The 17500-nt window shown below is 59.9% G+C and overlaps 1 non-coding gene across 1 annotated transcript; it reads left to right on the top strand.

Moving 5' to 3' along the window:
• Positions 1-12261: 12261 nt before the first annotated feature.
• On the top strand, positions 12262-12380 carry LOC131861369 (5S ribosomal RNA). The gene has a single exon (XR_009360443.1). It is a non-coding gene; the product is annotated as a 5S ribosomal RNA (ribosomal RNA).
• Positions 12381-17500: the final 5120 nt, after the last annotated feature.

The raw sequence follows: 17500 nt of genomic DNA on the forward strand, positions 1-17500 counted from the left end.
CTACGTGCAAAGCGGTCGCACACCGGGTAAGGGAGTGAGAGCCCCAAACATAGCTGGGCGAGGCGCTCACTCCGCTCTTTAATATCTCGTTAATACCGCCAAGGAAATGGCACAAGCACACACACACAAGCATCCTCGGAAGAGGACAGTTCGAGTGACAGGTCAAATCCAAGAGTTCCGAAGACTACCTCCAGGAACAATCGGGAACAAGACCGATTACAAGTCGTCGAGTCTGTTACTGGGCGAACACGAGATGCGCACAGGAAATCGATCAGCCCTCACAATGGCCCAAGGCCAGAGATCGGACTGCTACGATTTACCCCAACAATCATCGTGCCACTCTTCGCAGAGAGGTGATAGACGCCAACGAGCCCGCGCATAGCAATCGAGGTGTAAAAAGGGCGTTGAAGGCAGGAAGCCTGGACGAAAGAGGCTACGAGGTCACCTCGAAGCGGTCTAAGAATCGGGCGCACTTGGGGCGACTACCAGTGCCAACCCCTTATCCCGCGGTGCGTCCGACACACAGAAATTTCCAAGGCGGCCAAGGAGCCTCCCCGCATAGCAATCGGGGTGTGAGGTTACGGATGCAGCATTGATAGCAATCGAGGTGTGAGGCGAAGGATGCAGAAGTGAGAGCCGAGGGATGTAGCAGAGATAGCAATCGGGGTGTGTGATGCAGAAGAGATAGCAATCGAGGTGTGCGGTGGGAAGGGCCCAGCAGCCAGAATGCATGAAGCGACGGATGAAGCAGTGATGACAACCGGGCTGTGAGGAGAGGAGGGATGCAGCCAAGAAAGCAATCAGGGCTCGAGGCAAGGGATGCATCAAGGATAGCAATCATGTTGTGAGGCGAGATTCCAAAGGCTAAACGTGAGAGGCTGCAGGGTCGACTCAGAGAGGTCTATGCATGTGAGAGGCTGAAAGCAAGGTCGACTCGGAGCGGTCTATGCATCGGGCGCGCTTGGGGCGACTACCAGTGCCAACCCCTTATCCCGCGACGCGTCCGACAAAGAGAACGTTCCAAGGCGGCAGAGGAGGTTACCAGCCGAAGGATGCAGTAGCAATAACAGGTATAGTTCCGCGGCGGCCGAGAAGACTCACCGCATAGGAATCGGGATGCGAGGCGAGGGATGCGGCGGGAAGGCCCCGACGGCTAAACGGAAGAGGCTGCAGGGCCGCCTCGGAATGGTCCAAGCATCGGATGCGATTGGGACGACTACCAGTGCCAACCCCTTATCCCGCGATGCGTCCGATACACAGATAGTTCCAAGGCGGCCGAGGAGCCTCACCGCATATCAATCGGGGTGCGAGGCGAGGGATGGAGCGGGAAGGCCCCAACGGCTAGACGGAAGAGGCTTCAGGGCCACCTCGGAATGGTCCAAGCATCGGACGCGCTTGGGGCGACTGCCAGTGCCAACCCCTTATCCCGCGATGCGTCCGATACACAGATGGTTCCAAGGCGGCCGAGGAGCCTCACCGCATAGCAATCGGGGGTGCGAGGCGAGGGATGGGGCGGGAAGGCCCCAACGGCTAGACGGAAGAGGCTTCAGGGCCGCCTAGGAATGGTCCAAGCATCGGACACGCTTGGGGCGACTACCAGTGACAGCCCCCTATCCCGCGATGCGTCCGATACGAAGATGGTTCCAAGGCGGCCGAGGAGCCTCACCGCATAGCAATCGGGGTGCGAGGTGGGGGATGCGGCGAGATGGCCCCAACGGCTAGACGGAAGAGGCCACAGGGCCGCGTCGGAATAGTCCAAGCATCGGACGCGCTTGGGGCGACTACCAGTGACAACCCCTTATCCCGCGATGCGTCCGATACGAAGATAGTTCCAAGGCGGCCGAGGAGCCTCACCGCATAGCAATCGGGGTGCGAGGTGGGGGATGCGGCGAGATGGCCCCAACGGCTAGACGGAAGAGGCTGCAGGGCCGCCTCGGAATAGTCCAAGCATCGGACGCGCTTGGGGCCACTACCAGTGACAACCCCTTATCCCGCGATGCGTCCGATACGAAGATAGTTCCAAGGCGGCCGAAGAGCCTCACCGCATAGCAATCGGGGTGCGAGGTGGGGGATGCGGCGAGATGGCCCCAACGGCTAGACGGAAGAGGCCACAGGGCCGCCTCGGAATAGTCCAAGCATCGGACGCGCTTGGGGCGACTACCAGTGACAACCCCTTATCCCGCGATGCGTCCGATACGAAGATAGTTCCCAGGCGGCCGAGGAGCCTCACCGCATAGCAATCGGGGTGCGAGGCGAGGGATGCGGCGAGATGGCCCCAAAGGCTAGACGGAAGAGGCTGCAGGGCTGCCTCGGAATAGTCCAAGCATCGGACGCGCTTGGGGCGACTACCACTGCCAACCCCTTATCCCGCGATGCGTCCGATACACAGATAGTTCCGAGGCGGCCGAGGAGGTGGGGGATGCAGCGAGATGGCCCCAACGGCTAGACGGAAGAGGCTGCAGGGCCGCCTCGGAATAGTCCAAGCATCGGACGCGCTTGGGGCGACTACCAGTGACAACCCCTTATCCCGCGATGCGTCCGATACACAGATAGTTCCGAGGCGGCCAAGGAGCCTCACCGCATAGCAATCGTGGTGCGAGGTGGGGGATGCGGCGAGATGGCCCCAACGGCTAGACGGAAGAGGCTGCAGGGCCGCCTCGGAATGGTCCAAGCATCGGATGCGCTTGGGGCGACTACCACTGCCAACCCCTTATCCCGCGATGCGTCCGATACACAGATAGTTCCAAGGCGGCCGAGGAGCCTCACAGCATAGCAATCAGGGTGCGAGGCGAGGGATGCGGCGAGAAAGCCCCAACGGCTAGAGGGAAGAGGCTTCAGGTCCGCCTCGGAATGGTCCAAGCATCGGACGCGCTTGGGGCGACTACCAGTGACAACCCCTTATCCCGCGACGCGTCCGATACACAGATAGTTCCAAGGCGGCCGAGGAGCCTCACCGCATAGCAATCGGGGTGCGAGGCGAGGGATGCGGCGAGAAGGACCCAACGGCTACACGGAAGAGGCTTCGGGGCCGCCTCGGAATGGTCCAAGCATCGGACGCGCTTGGGGCGACTACCAGTGACAACCCCTTATCCCGCGACGCGTCCGATACACAGATAGTTCCAAGGCGGCCGAGGAGCCTCACCGCATAGCAATCGGGGTGCGAGGCGAGGGATGCGGCGAGAAGGACCCAACGGCTACACGGAAGAGGCTTCGGGGCCGCCTCGGAATGGTCCAAGCATCGGACGCGCTTGGGGCGACTACCAGTGACAACCCCTTATCCCGCGACGCGTCCGATACACAGATAGTTCCAAGGCGGCCGAGGAGCCTCACCGCATAGCAATCGGGGTGCGAGGCGAGGGATGCGGCGAGAAGGACCCAACGGCTAGACGGAAGAGGCTTCGGGTCCGCCTCGGAATGGTCCAAGCATCGGACACGCTTGGGGCGACTACCAGTGACAACCCCTTATCCCGCGACGCGTCCGATACACAGATAGTTCCAAGGCGGCCGAGGAGCCTCACCGCATAGCAATCGGGGTGCGAGGCGAGGGATGCGGTGAGAAGGACCCAACGGCTAGACGGAAGAGGCTTCGGGTCCGCCTCGGAATGGTCCAAGCATCGGACGCGCTTGGGGCGACTACCAGTGACAACCCCTTATCCCGCGACGCGTCCGATACACAGATAGTTCCAAGGCGGCCGAGGAGCCTCACCGCATAGCAATCGGGGTGCGAGGCGAGGGATGCGGCGAGAAGGACCCAACGGCTAGACGGAAGAGGCTTCGGGTCCGCCTCGGAATGGTCCAAGCATCGGACGCGCTTGGGGCGACTACCAGTGACAACCCCTTATCCCGCGACGCGTCCGATACACAGATAGTTCCGAGGCGGCCGAGGAGCCTCACCGCATAGCAATCGGGGTGCGAGGCGAAGGATGCGGCGAGAAGGACCCAACGGCTAGACGGAAGAGGCTTCGGGTCCGCCTCGGAATGGTCCAAGCATCGGACGCGCTTGGGGCGACTACCAGTGACAACCCCTTATCCCGCGACGCGTCCGATACACAGATAGTTCCAAGGCGGCCGAGGAGCCTCACCGCATAGCAATCGGGGTGCGAGGCGAGGGATGCGGCGAGAAGGACCCAACGGCTAGACGGAAGAGGCTTCAGGGCCGCCTCGGAATGGTCCAAGCATCGAACGCGCTTGGGGCGACTACCAGTGACAACCCCTTATCCCGCGACGCGTCCGATACACAGATAGTTCCGAGGCGGCCGAGGAGCCTCACCGCATAGCAATCGGGGTGCGAGGCGAGGGATGCGGCGAGAAGGACCCAACGGCTAGACGGAAAAGGCTTCAGGGCCGCCTCGGAATGGTCCAAGCATCGGACGCGCTTGGGGCGACTACCAGTGACAACCCCTTATCCCACGACGCGTCCGATACACAGATAGTTCCGAGGCGGCCGAGGAGCCTCACCGCATAGCAATCGGGGTGCGAGGCGAGGGATGCGGCGAGAAGGACCCAACGGCTAGACGGAAGAGGCTTCAGGGCCGCCTCGGAATGGTCCAAGCATCGGACGCGCTTGGGGCGACTACCAATGACAACCCCTTATCCCGCGACGCGTCCGATACACAGATAGTTCCGAGGCGGCCGAGGAGCCTCACCGCATAGCAATCGGGGTGCGAGGCGAGGGATGCGGCGAGAAGGACCCAACGGCTAGACGGAAGAGGCTTCAGGGCCGCCTCGGAATGGTCCAAGCATCGGACGCGCTTGGGGCGACTACCAGTGACAACCCCTTATCCCGCGACGCGTCCGATACACAGATAGTTCCGAGGCGGCCGAGGAGCCTCACCGCATAGCAATCGGGGTGCGAGGCGAGGGATGCGGCGAGAAGGACCCAACGGCTAGACGGAAGAGGCTTCAGGGCCGCCTCGGAATGGTCCAAGCATCGGACGCGCTTGGGGCGACTACCGTTGCCAACCCCTTATCCCGCGATGCGTCTGATACACAGATAGTTCCGAGGCGGCCGAGGAGCCTCACCGCATAGCAATCGGGTTGCGAGGCAGATTATTGGGAAGGGAACCCCCTGGGATGCGGCTCAAGCAGTGCCCAAAGGGACTGGAATGCGGAATCACATCGAGAGACCCAAATGCTATACGAGGGCTCAAATCGAATTATCGATTTGGCCACGACATGGACGCATCGGAACGACTACCTTTGCCGAACCACTCGCAATTGCATCCATACCGAAACCAATAGACATTTCCGTTAGAGCCCTCGCATAGCATTCGGGAATCTCGCATGCCCCTCTAAATCGACCAATGCTGGCGCTCAATGAAAATCCGAGCGCTACCACCGTTCGAGCGCCAGCATTGGTCGAGTTAGAGGGGCACGGGGGAGAATGCTCCAGTCAACACCTCCCCTATATAAGTTATTTGTCCGATTCTCGCACAACCGTAGTCTGCCTCGTCGAATCAAACAACGGTCCCAGATTCCGACTTCCGTTCCGTAGAGACCCAAAAGCTAGATGGAGGCTCGCAAGAAAGAGAGTCGGCGCATAGCAATCGGGTTTCTCGAACGTTTAGGGACCGAGCTCACTTGCGGATAGGGCAAAATCCGCCAAGCAACCCAAAAGCTAGACGGGGGCTCGAATCGAATCGCCTAGGCGGCCACAACAACGACGTGTTGGATCGACTACCAGTGCCAAACCATTCAGCAAGACTAGTCTGTGTCGAGGCCGGATAGAGATTCTCAGAGAGCGCCCGCATAGCATTTAGGAGACCTGCCGCGTCCCTCACACTCGACAAATGGTGGTGCACGTTTATAAATCCGAGCGATCCCAACCCTTTCAAGCACCAACATCGGTCGAGATAGAGGGGCACGGAGGGGGCTGCGTGAGACAACACAGTCCCCTATATAAGTTATTTGTCCGATTCTCACACATCCGAAGAATGGTCATCAAATCGGACAACAGCCCAAACTTCCGACTTCCGTCCCAGAAAGCCCAAGAGCTATCTAAAACGTTCATGGCCGGAACTCGATCGCGGCTATACCAGTCCGCCAAGCAACCCAAAAGCTAGACTGGAGCTCTAGTCGAATCACCTCTGTGGCCATTGCAAGGACGTGTTGGAGCGACTACCATTGCCGAACCATTCCGCAGGTCGAGTCCATACCAAGGCCGCATAGAGATTCACGATGAGCTCCTGCATAGCAATCAGGAGACTTGCCGTGTCCATCACAATCGATAAATCCTGGTGCAAGATTTTTGCATCCGAGCGCTCCAACCAGTCGAGCACCAGCATCAATCGACATAAACGGGCACGGGGGGAGGATGCTCGAGAACACTACCTCCCCTATATAAGTTATTTGTCCGATTCTCAAGCAGCCGAAGTCTGGTCATCGAATCGGGTCAAAGACCACAACTTCCGACTTTACCCACAATGCAAGTCATCGAATCGAACATCGGCCCCCGAGTCGGACTCCATGCGTATGTCAGGTCATCGGACCCAAATTCCGCCTTCCTGCGCATGGCGGGCCATCAATATCAACTCGGTCATCGGACCCAAACTCCGCCTTTTTGCGTATGGCACGCCTTCAAATCGGTCATCGGACCCAAATTCCGCCTTCCTGTGCATGGCGGGCCATCAACATCAACTCGGTCATCGGACCCAAATTCCGCCTTTCTGCGCATGGCACGCCATCAACTCGGTCATCGGACCCAAATTCCGCCTTCCTGCGCATGGCAGGTCATCGGACACAAATTCAGACCTCGCCAATATGCCTACGTATCGAATCGGTCATCGGACCCAACTTCCGACTTCATCCATACTGTAGGGTCTTTGAGGTTGGCGCGGTGCGCTCAACCCAGGGAGTCGACCCATCGAAGCATACACCTCCCCTATATAAGCTATTTGTCCGATTCCCACACCTGTGTAGTTTGCACCTCTGACCAGGACATCGACCCCAACTTCCGAACTCGACTGCAACGACGGCACCAGCGCCTTGGTGCGCACCTTGCGACGCACAGTCCCAACATTCGCCTTCCTGCACATGGCAGGTCATCGGACCCAAATTCCGACCTCGCGAGTATGCCTACATATCGAATCGGTCATCGGACCCAACTTCCGACTTCATCCATACCGTAGGGTCTTTGAGGTTGGCGCGGTGCGCTCAACCCGGGGAGTCGACCCAACGAAGCATACACCTCCCCTATATAAGCTATTTGTCCGATTCCCACACCTGTGTAGTTTGCACCTCCGATCAAGACATCGACCCCAACTTCCGAACTCGCCTCCAACGACCGAACCAGCGCCTTGGTGCGCACCTTGCAACGCACAGTGCCAACATTCGCCTTCCTGCACGTGGCAGGTCATCGGACCCAAATTCCGACCTCGCGAGTATGCCTACATATCGAATCGGTCATCGGACCCAACTTCCGACTTCATCCATACCGTAGGGTCTTTGAGGTTGGCGCGGTGCGCTCAACCCGGGGAGTCGACCCAACGAAGCATACACCTCCCCTATATAAGCTATTTGTCCGATTCCCACACCTGTGTAGCTTGCACCTCCGATCAGGACATCGACCCCAACTTCCGAACTCGACTAAAAAGACCGCACCAGCGCCTTGGTGTGCACCTTGCAACGCACAGTGCCAACATTCGCCTTCCTGCACATGGCAGGTCATCGGACCCAAATTCCGACCTCATGAGCATACCTACTAATCGAATCGGTCATCGGACCCAACTTCCGACTTCATCCATACCGTAGGGTCTTTGAGGTTGGCGCGGTGCGCTCAACCTGGGGAGTCGACCCATCGAAGCATACACCTCCCCTATATAAGCTATTTGTCCGATTCCGACACCTGTGTAGTTTGCACCTCCGCTCAGGACATCGACCCCAACTTCCGAACTCGCCTGCAACGACCGAACCAGCGCCTTGGTGCGCACCAAAAGTGCGCACTTTTGGAGGGCACTTTTGTGCGCTCCAAAGGTGCGCACTTTTGGAGGGCACTTTTCTGCGCTCCAAAGGTGCGCACTTTTGGAGGGCACTTTTTGGAGGGCACTTTTCTGCGCTCCAAAGGTGCGCACTTTTGGAGGGCACTTTTTGGAGGGCACTTTTCTGCGCTCCAAAGGTGCGCACTTTTGGAGGGCACTTTTTGGAGGGCACTTTTCTGCGCTCCAAAGGTGCGCACTTTTGGAGGGCACTTTTTGGAGGGCACTTTTCTGCGCTCCAAAGGTGCGCACTTTTGGAGGGCACTTTTTGGAGGGCACTTTTCTGCGCTCCAAAGGTGCGCACTTTTGGAGGGCACTTTTTGGAGGGCACTTTTCTGCGCTCCAAAGGTGCGCACTTTTGGAGGGCACTTTTTGGAGGGCACTTTTCTGCGCTCCAAAGGTGCGCACTTTTGGAGGGCACTTTTTGGAGGGCACTTTTCTGCGCTCCAAAGGTGCGCACTTTTGGAGGGCACTTTTTGGAGGGCACTTTTCTGCGCTCCAAAGGTGCGCACTTTTGGAGGGCACTTTTGTGCACTCCAAAGGTGCGCACTTTTGGAGGGCACTTTTCCTGTGCTCCAAAGGTGCACACCTAGGTGAGCACCTTCGACCACACCTTGTAGCACACCAAACTCTGACTTTCGACTTCATCCGCAATGCAGGGTCTTTGAGGTTGGCGCAATGCGCACAACCAGGGGAGTCGACCCATCAAACCCAACACCTCCCCTATATAAGCTATTTGTCTGATTCTCATACATGCGTAGCCTGCAGGAGCAATTAGGACATCGACCCCAACTTTCGGCTTCTAAACGAAAACAAGGTCTTTGAGGTTGGTGTAATGCGAACAACTAGGGGAGTCAACCCATCAAACCCAACACCTCCCCTATATAAGCTATTTGTCTGATTCTCATACATGTGTAGTCTACAGGAGCAATTAGGACATCGACCCCAACTTTTGACTTCTTAACGAAAACAAGGTCTTTGAGGTTGACGTAATGCGCACAACCAGGGGAGTCGACCCATCAAACCCAACACCTCCCCTATATAAGCTATTTGTCCGATTCTCATACATGTGTAGCCTGCAGGAGCCATTAGGACATTGACCCCAACTTTTGACTTCTTAACGAAAACAAGGTCTTTGAGGTTGGCGTAATGCGCACAACCAAGGGAGTTGACCCATCAAACCCAACACCTCCCCTATATAAGCTATTTGTCTGATTCTCATACATGTGTAGCCTGCAACAACGATTAGGACATCCACCCCAACTTCTGAATTCGTCTGCGTTGACCGCACCAAAGGTGCACGCCTTGGTGCTCACCAAAATCCGACTTCCGACTTCTTCTGCTATGCGGGGTCTTTGAGGTTGGCGCAGTGCGCACAACCAGGGGAGTCAACCCACCGAATGCAACACCTCCCCTATATAAGCTATTTGTCTGATTCTCATACATGCGTAGACTGCAGCAATGATTAGGACATCCACCCCAACTTTTGACTTCTTAAACAAGACAGGGTCTTTGAAGTTGGTGCAGTGCACACAACCAGGGGAGTCGACCCATCAAACGCAACACCTCCCCTATATAAAGCTATTTGTCCGATTCTCATACGTGTAGTCTGCAGCAGCGATTAGGACATCGACCCCAACTTCCGAATTCGTTTGCATTGACCGCACCAAAGGTGCACGCCTTGGTGTGCACCCTGGAGTGCACTTTGGTGCTCACCTCGGTGCACACTTTGGTGTGCACCTCGGTGTGCACCAAAGGTGCGCACCTTGGAGCGCACCAAAGGTGTACACTTTGGAGCGCACCACATAGGGTCTTTGAGAGGTTGGCGCAGTGCGCACACCAAGGTGGGTGTTGAGGTGCGTGCCGAGGTGGGTGGGTGCTAGGGTGCGCTCCATGGTGGGTGCCAGGGTGGGTGCGTGCTAGGGTGGATTCCAAAGAGGGTCATAGGGTGGGTGCCAAGGTGGGTTGGTGATATAGTGGGTTCAAAGGTGGGTACTAGGGTGGGTTCCAAGGTGGGTCACAAGTTGGGTGCCAGGATGCGTGGGTGTTAGGTTGGGTGCCAAGGTGGGCTCCTGCGTGGGTGGGTGCTAGGGTGGGTTTCAAGGTGGACGCGAGGGCGGGTGCCAAGGTGGGTAACAAGTTGGGTGTTAGGATGGGTGAGTGCTAGAGTGGGTGCCAAGGTGGGTGGGTGCTAAGGTGGATGCCAAGGTGGTTCACAGGGTGGGTGGGTTCTAGGGTGAGTTCCAAGGTGGGTCACAGGTTCAGTGCTAGGGTGGGTGTCAAGGCGGGTGTCGAGGTGCCTGGGTGCTAGGGTGTGGATGCCAATGTGGGTCATAGGGTGGGTACTAGGGTGGGCTGCAATGTGGGTGCCAAGGTGGGTAACATGCTCGGTGGGTTCTAAATTGGGTGCCAGGGTGGGTGTGCACCCACCTTGCCCGAGGTGGGTGCCAAGGTGCCAGTGTGGGTGGGTGCTAAGGTGGATGCCAAGGTGGGTGAGAAGGTGGGTGATAGGTTGAGTGGTAGGATGGGTGGGTGCCAAGATGGGTCACAGGGTGGGTGCAAGGGTGGGTAGGTGCTAGGGTTGGTGTCAGGGTGGGTGGGTGCTAGGTTGGGTTCCAAGGTGGGTGCGAGGGTGAGTGTCAAGGTGGGTCACAGGTTAGGTGCTAGGATGGGTGAGTGCTAGGGTGCAAAGGTGCCAGGGTGGGTGCTAGGATGGGTCGATGCTAGGGTGAGTGGCAAGGTGGGTCCACAAGTGTCAAGGTGGGTGCCGAGGTGGGTGCCAAGTCGGCGACTGCTATGGTGGATGCCAAGGTGGGTCACGGGGTGGGTGCCAAGTTGCTAGGTTGGGTTCCAAGGTGGGTGCCAACGTGGGTGCTAGGGTGCGTGGGTTAAAGGGTGTGTCACAACGTGGGTGCCAGGATGGGTGCGCACCCACACTGGCCAAGACGGGTGCGGGTGCAAGGTTGGGTTCCAAGCCCGGTCACAGGCTGGGTGCTAGGATGGGTGGGTGCCAAGGTGGGCACCAGGGTGGGTGCACCCACCCTGGCCAAGGTGGGTCACGGGGTGGGTCCTAGGGTGGGTAACGGGGTGGGTACTAAGGTGCGTGCCAAGGTGGGTCATAGGGTGGGTGCCAAGGTGGGCACCAGGGTGGGTGTGCACCAACCCTAGCCAGGGTAGGTCACGGGGTGGTTGTCGGGGTGGGCGTCAAGGAGCCAAGGTGGGTGGCAAGTAGCCAAGTTGCGTGCCAAGGTGGGTGTCGGGGTGGGTGCCAAGGATCCAAGGTGGGTGCCAAGGAACCAAGGTGGGTGTCTGGGTGGGTGCCGAGGTGGGAGCCAGGGTGGGTCCCAAGGTGAGTGCAAAGGTGGGTGCCAGGGTCAAGGTGAGTGCCAATGTGGGTTCCAAGGTGCCAGGGTCAGGGTGAGTGCCAATGTGGGTTCAAAGGTGCTAAGTTGGGTGCGAGGTTGGGTGCGAGGGTGGGTGGGTGCCAAGGTGTGCTAGGTGGAAGCCCGGGTGGGTCGGCATCCCATGGGTGTCGAGTTGGGTGCCTGATGGGTGCTTCTTGTCAAGTTTTAGTCGTCGGGACTCATTTCGAGCCTTAGAGGTCGTTTCTTGTCCGGTTGCCCTGTCTTCGACCTGGGAACCCAATTTTGGTCCTCGGGTCCCATTTTTTTTTGTCTCGCATCCCACTTTTGGCCTGTGGCCTTTTCGGGGTCGATTCTCGTTTTGGGCATCAGAGCATGTTTCTTCTCCTAAAACCCAATATTTGTTTATTAAGTCTCGGAACACATTTTTGTTCTCGTGGACCCATCATGGGTCTTGGAACGCATTTGTGGTCCTTGGGTCCCATTTTGCATCCCGAAACTTGTGTTTTGGTGCTTGATCCCTATTTTGGGTGCCCACCTTGCACCAAGTGCGCACCCGGGGCAAACCGAGCGCCTTGGTGCACCGGGGCAAGATCGAGCGTGCACCCGAGGCGCCCCGAACATGCACCAAGGTGCACTCGGCCCACATGTGAGCGCAGGTCGTTGCGCCCGAGGTGGTGTGTGGGCACCGCGTTGCAGACGGGACACTGCACGCACACGACGCCCCCTCCAGGTGCACGCACGTAGGCCGGGCCGGGTGCACACCCGACGCCCTAGCAAGGTGCGCGCACCCGGGCAGGGCTCACACTTGGCGAACGGGGCGCACTTCGCGAGGGAGGGTGTGCACCTCGACGGGGGTGGGTGGCCGGGGTGGATTCGCACGTGGGTCGCGGTTTGCTAAGTACACACTGCGACAAGCTCATAACGGGTGCGATCATACCAGCATTAGTGCACCGGATCCCATCAGAACTCCGCAGTTAAGCGCGCTTGGGCCGGAGTAGTACTGGGATGGGTGACCTCCCGGGAAGTCCCGGTGTTGCACCCTTTTTTAGTTTTTCGCCGGGCGTCGCAATGCTATTTGAATAAACCTTTTGCCCGTTTGCGTTCTCGTCGGGGCCGGGCCGGGCCGGGGTGCGCTGCCCGCACTACCGCGCGCGCGGGGGCGACACCGAGCGCGCACCCGAGGCACCCCGAGCACACAGGCCACGGTGCAACCCGGGCGTTGTGCGCGCACCCCGGTGCGCCCGAGGTGCTGCGCGCGCACCCAGGTGAAATCGGTGTGCACCTCGGCCAGTGCGCGCTCGGTCGAGTCGCGCACGTTGGCCAAGGTGCACGGTGATGTTTCTTACTCTAAGGTTCCGCACCAGACGCCCGGGACAGGTGAGCGAAGCTGGGCGGGGCCGGGTGCGCGGCCGGGGCAGGTGCACGCAGCTGGAGAGAGCTTTGGAGCACACTTCGGAGCGCACCAATGATGCGCTCCATTCAAAAGTTTCCTGAAAAGGCAAAAAAAGTTGAGATTATAGAATTTCCCACTTGAGAGATTGTAAAAAAAAAAAATTTAAAATGAAGGAAACGCGGGTGCCAAGGTGTGCGCAGCCCAGCCAAGGTGTGCGCACCAAGGCGCCCACCCTGGCGAAGGTGCACGCAAGGTGCGCACCCGAGGCAAACCGGACAATTAACCCAACTTTCGACTTCGCGCGCACCTTGGAGCGCACTTCGGAGCGCTCCTTGGTGCGCACCAATCTTGGGCACCTCGGAGTGCACCATGGCGCCCACCAAGGTGCGCACCCGGGGCAAACCGAGCTCCGACTTCGTGCGCACCTTGGAGCGCACGAAAGGTGCGCACCATGGCGCCCACCAAGGTGCGCAGCCCAGCCAAGGCGTGCGCATCAAGGTGCGCACCCTGGCGAAGGTGCGCACCCGGGGCAAACCGAGCTCCGACTTCGTGCGCACCTTGGAGCGCACAAAAGGTGCGCAACCCAGCCAAGGTGTGCGCACCCCGGTCAAACCGAGCTCCGAATCGTGCGCACCAGAGGTGCACGCCATCGTGCGCACCTTGGAGCACACTTCGGAGCCCTCCTTGGTGCGCGCCGATGTTGCGCACCTCGGAGCGCACCCGGGGAAAACAATGCAATTAACCCGACTTTCGACTTCGTGGGCACCTCGGAGCGCTCTCGGGTTCGCACCTCGGAGCACACCGAGGTGCGCACCTTTGATGCGCTGCCTTCACCAATTTCCAGAAAAGGCAAGAAAACATTGAGAAGGTGTGCGCACCGAGGTGCCCACCCTGGCGAAGGTGCACGCGAGGTGCGCACCCGGGGCAAACCGGGCTCCGACTTCGTGCACGCCGCACCTTGGAGCACACTTCGGAGCGCTCCTTGGTGCGCACCAGGGCGCGCAACCCAGCCGAGGTGCCCACCCCGGCGAAGGTGCACGCGAGGTGCGCACCCGGGGCAAACCGGGCTCCGACTTCGTGCACGCCATGGTGCCCACCGCGGCGAAGGTGCACGCGAGGTGCGCACCCGGGGCAAACCGGGCTCCGACTTCGTGCACGCCGCACCTTGGAGCACACTTCGGAGCGCTCCTTGGTGCGCACCATGGTGCCCACCAGGGCGCGCAACCCCGCCGAAGGTGCACGCGAGGTGCGCACCCGGGGCAAACCGGGCTCCGACTTCGTGCACGCCGCACCTTGGAGCACACTTCGGAGCGCTCCTTGGTGCGCACCATGGTGCCCACCAGGGCGCGCAACCCCGCCGAAGGTGCACGCGAGGTGCGCACCCGGGGCAAACCGGGCTCCGACTTCGTGCACGCCATGGTGCGCACCGCGGCGAAGGTGCGCACCCGGGGCAAACCGGGCTCCGACTTCGTGCACGCCGCACCTTGGAGCACACTTCGGAGCGCTCCTTGGTGCGCACCAGGGCGCGCAACCCAGCCGAGGTGCCCACCCCGGCGAAGGTGCACGCGAGGTGCGTACCCGGGGCAAACCGGGCTCCGACTTCGTGCACGCCGCACCTTGGAGCACACTTCGGAGCGCTCCTTGGTGCGCACCATGGTGCCCACCAGGCCGCGCAACCCAGCCAAGGTGTGCGCACCAAGGTGCACGCGAGGTGCGCACCCGGGGCAAACCGGGGTCCGACTTCGTGCACGCCGCACCTTGGAGCACACATCGGGGCGCTCCCGGGTTCGCACCGGCGTTGCGCACCGTGGTGGGCACCTCGGAGCACACCAAGGTGGGCAGCGAGGTGCGCACCTTTGATGCGATGCCTTCACTAATTTCCATAAAAGGCAAAAAAAAAACGAGATTTTAAAATTTCCGTTTTGAAAGATAGTGAGAAAAAGGGAATGCTGGTGCCATCTTGAGCCCGCCCTGGTGCGCAGCCCAGCCAAGGTGTGCGCACCAAGGTGCCCACCCTGGCGAAGGTGCGCGCCCGGGCAATTAACCCAACTTCCAACTTCGCGCGCGCCAGGGTGGGAGCGCACCCAACAACCGGGCCTGGGAAGAGCCAATGCGAGAAACCCCACCAAACGCTCTGACAAAAAAAGAGGGGGCGCTCCAGTAACCCCGCTTCGGAGCGCACCCTGGGCAAACCCAGCCAAGGTGCCCACCCCGGCCAAGGTGCAGGCGAGGTGCGCACCCGGGGCAAACCGGGCTCCGACAACGTGCACGCCGCACCTTGGAGCACACTTCGTAGCGCTCCCGGGTGCGCACCTCAGAGCACACCAAGGTGGGCAGCGAGGTGCGCACCTTTGATGCGCTGCCTTCACTAATTTCCAGAAAAGGCAAAAAAAAAAGGAGATTTTAAAATTTCCGTTTTGAAAGATAGTGAAAAAAACGGAACGCGCGTGCCATCTTGAGCCCGCCCTGGTGCGCAGCCCAGGTAAGGTGCCCACCCTGGCAAAGGTGCGCACCCGGGCAATTAACCCTACTTCCGACTTCGTGCGCGCCAGGGTGGCAACCGGGCCTCGGAAGAGCCAATGCGAGAAACCCCACCAAACGCTCCGACAAAAAAAGAGGCGGCGCTCCAATAACCCCGCTTCGGAGCGCAGCCGGGGCAAACCCAGCCAAGGTGCCCACCCCGACGAAGGTGCACGCGAGGTGCGCACCCGGGGCAAACCGGGCTCCGACAACGTGCACGCAGCACCTTGGAGCACACTTCGAAGCACTCCCGGGTGCCCACCGGCGTTGCGCACCGTGGTGGGCAGCGAGGTGCGCACCTTTGATGCGCTGCCTTCACTAATTTCCAGAAAAAGGCAAACAAAAATGAGATTTTAAAATTTCCGTTTTGAAAGATAGTGAAAAAAAAGGAACGCGGGTGCCATCTTGAGCCCGCCCTGGTGCGCAGCCCAGGCAAGGCATGCGCACCAAGGTGCCCACCCGAGGTGCACACCCGGGGCAAACCGGGCTCCGACTTCGTGCAGGCCGCACCTTGGAGCACACTTCGGAGCGCTCCTTGGTGCGCACCATGGTGCCCACCAGGCCGCGCAACCCAGCCAAGGTGTGCGCACCAAGGTGCACGCGAGGTGCGCACCCGGGGCAAACCGGGGTCCGACTTCGTGCACGCCGCACCTTGGAGCACACATCGGGGCGCTCCCGGGTTCGCACCGGCGTTGCGCACCGTGGTGGGCACCTCGGAGCACACCAAGGTGGGCAGCGAGGTGCGCACCTTTGATGCGATGCCTTCACTAATTTCCATAAAAGGCAAAAAAAAAACGAGATTTTAAAATTTCCGTTTTGAAAGATAGTGAGAAAAAGGGAATGCTGGTGCCATCTTGAGCCCGCCCTGGTGCGCAGCCCAGCCAAGGTGTGCGCACCAAGGTGCCCACCCTGGCGAAGGTGCGCGCCCGGGCAATTAACCCAACTTCCAACTTCGCGCGCGCCAGGGTGGGAGCGCACCCAACAACCGGGCCTGGGAAGAGCCAATGCGAGAAACCCCACCAAACGCTCTGACAAAAAAAGAGGGGGCGCTCCAGTAACCCCGCTTCGGAGCGCACCCTGGGCAAACCCAGCCAAGGTGCCCACCCCGGCCAAGGTGCAGGCGAGGTGCGCACCCGGGGCAAACCGGGCTCCGACAACGTGCACGCCGCACCTTGGAGCACACTTCGTAGCGCTCCCGGGTGCGCACCTCAGAGCACACCAAGGTGGGCAGCGAGGTGCGCACCTTTGATGCGCTGCCTTCACTAATTTCCAGAAAAGGCAAAAAAAAAAGGAGATTTTAAAATTTCCGTTTTGAAAGATAGTGAAAAAAACGGAACGCGCGTGCCATCTTGAGCCCGCCCTGGTGCGCAGCCCAGGTAAGGTGCCCACCCTGGCAAAGGTGCGCACCCGGGCAATTAACCCTACTTCCGACTTCGTGCGCGCCAGGGTGGCAACCGGGCCTCGGAAGAGCCAATGCGAGAAACCCCACCAAACGCTCCGACAAAAAAAGAGGCGGCGCTCCAATAACCCCGCTTCGGAGCGCAGCCGGGGCAAACCCAGCCAAGGTGCCCACCCCGACGAAGGTGCACGCGAGGTGCGCACCCGGGGCAAACCGGGCTCCGACAACGTGCACGCAGCACCTTGGAGCACACTTCGAAGCACTCCCGGGTGCCCACCGGCGTTGCGCACCGTGGTGGGCAGCGAGGTGCGCACCTTTGATGCGCTGCCTTCACTAATTTCCAGAAAAAGGCAAAAAAAAATGAGATTTTAAAATTTCCGTTTTGAAAGATAGTGAAAAAAAAGGAACGCGGGTGCCATCTTGAGCCCGCCCTGGTGCGCAGCCCAGGCAAGGCATGCGCACCAAGGTGCCCACCCGAGGTGCACACCCGGGGCAAACCGGGCTCCGACTTCGTGCAGGCCGCACCTTGGAGCACACTTCGGAGCGCTCCTTGGTGCGCACCATGGTGCCCACCAGGGCGCGCAACCCAGCCAAGGTCTGCACACCAAGGTGCCCACCCCGGCGAAGGTGCACGCGAGGTGCGCACCCGGGGCAAACCGGGCTCCGACTTCGTGCACGCCATGGTGCCCACCGCGGCGAAGGTGCACGCGAGGTGCGCACCCGGGGCAAACCGGGCTCCGACTTCGTGCACGCCGCACCTTGGAGCACACTTCGGAGCGCTCCTTGGTGCGCACCATGGTGCCCACCAGGGCGCGCAACCCAGCCAAGGTGTGCGCACCAAGGTGCACGC

This window comes from Cryptomeria japonica, unplaced genomic scaffold (assembly GCF_030272615.1).
Source record: "Cryptomeria japonica unplaced genomic scaffold, Sugi_1.0 HiC_scaffold_26, whole genome shotgun sequence".
Lineage (NCBI taxonomy): Eukaryota > Viridiplantae > Streptophyta > Pinopsida > Cupressales > Cupressaceae > Cryptomeria > Cryptomeria japonica.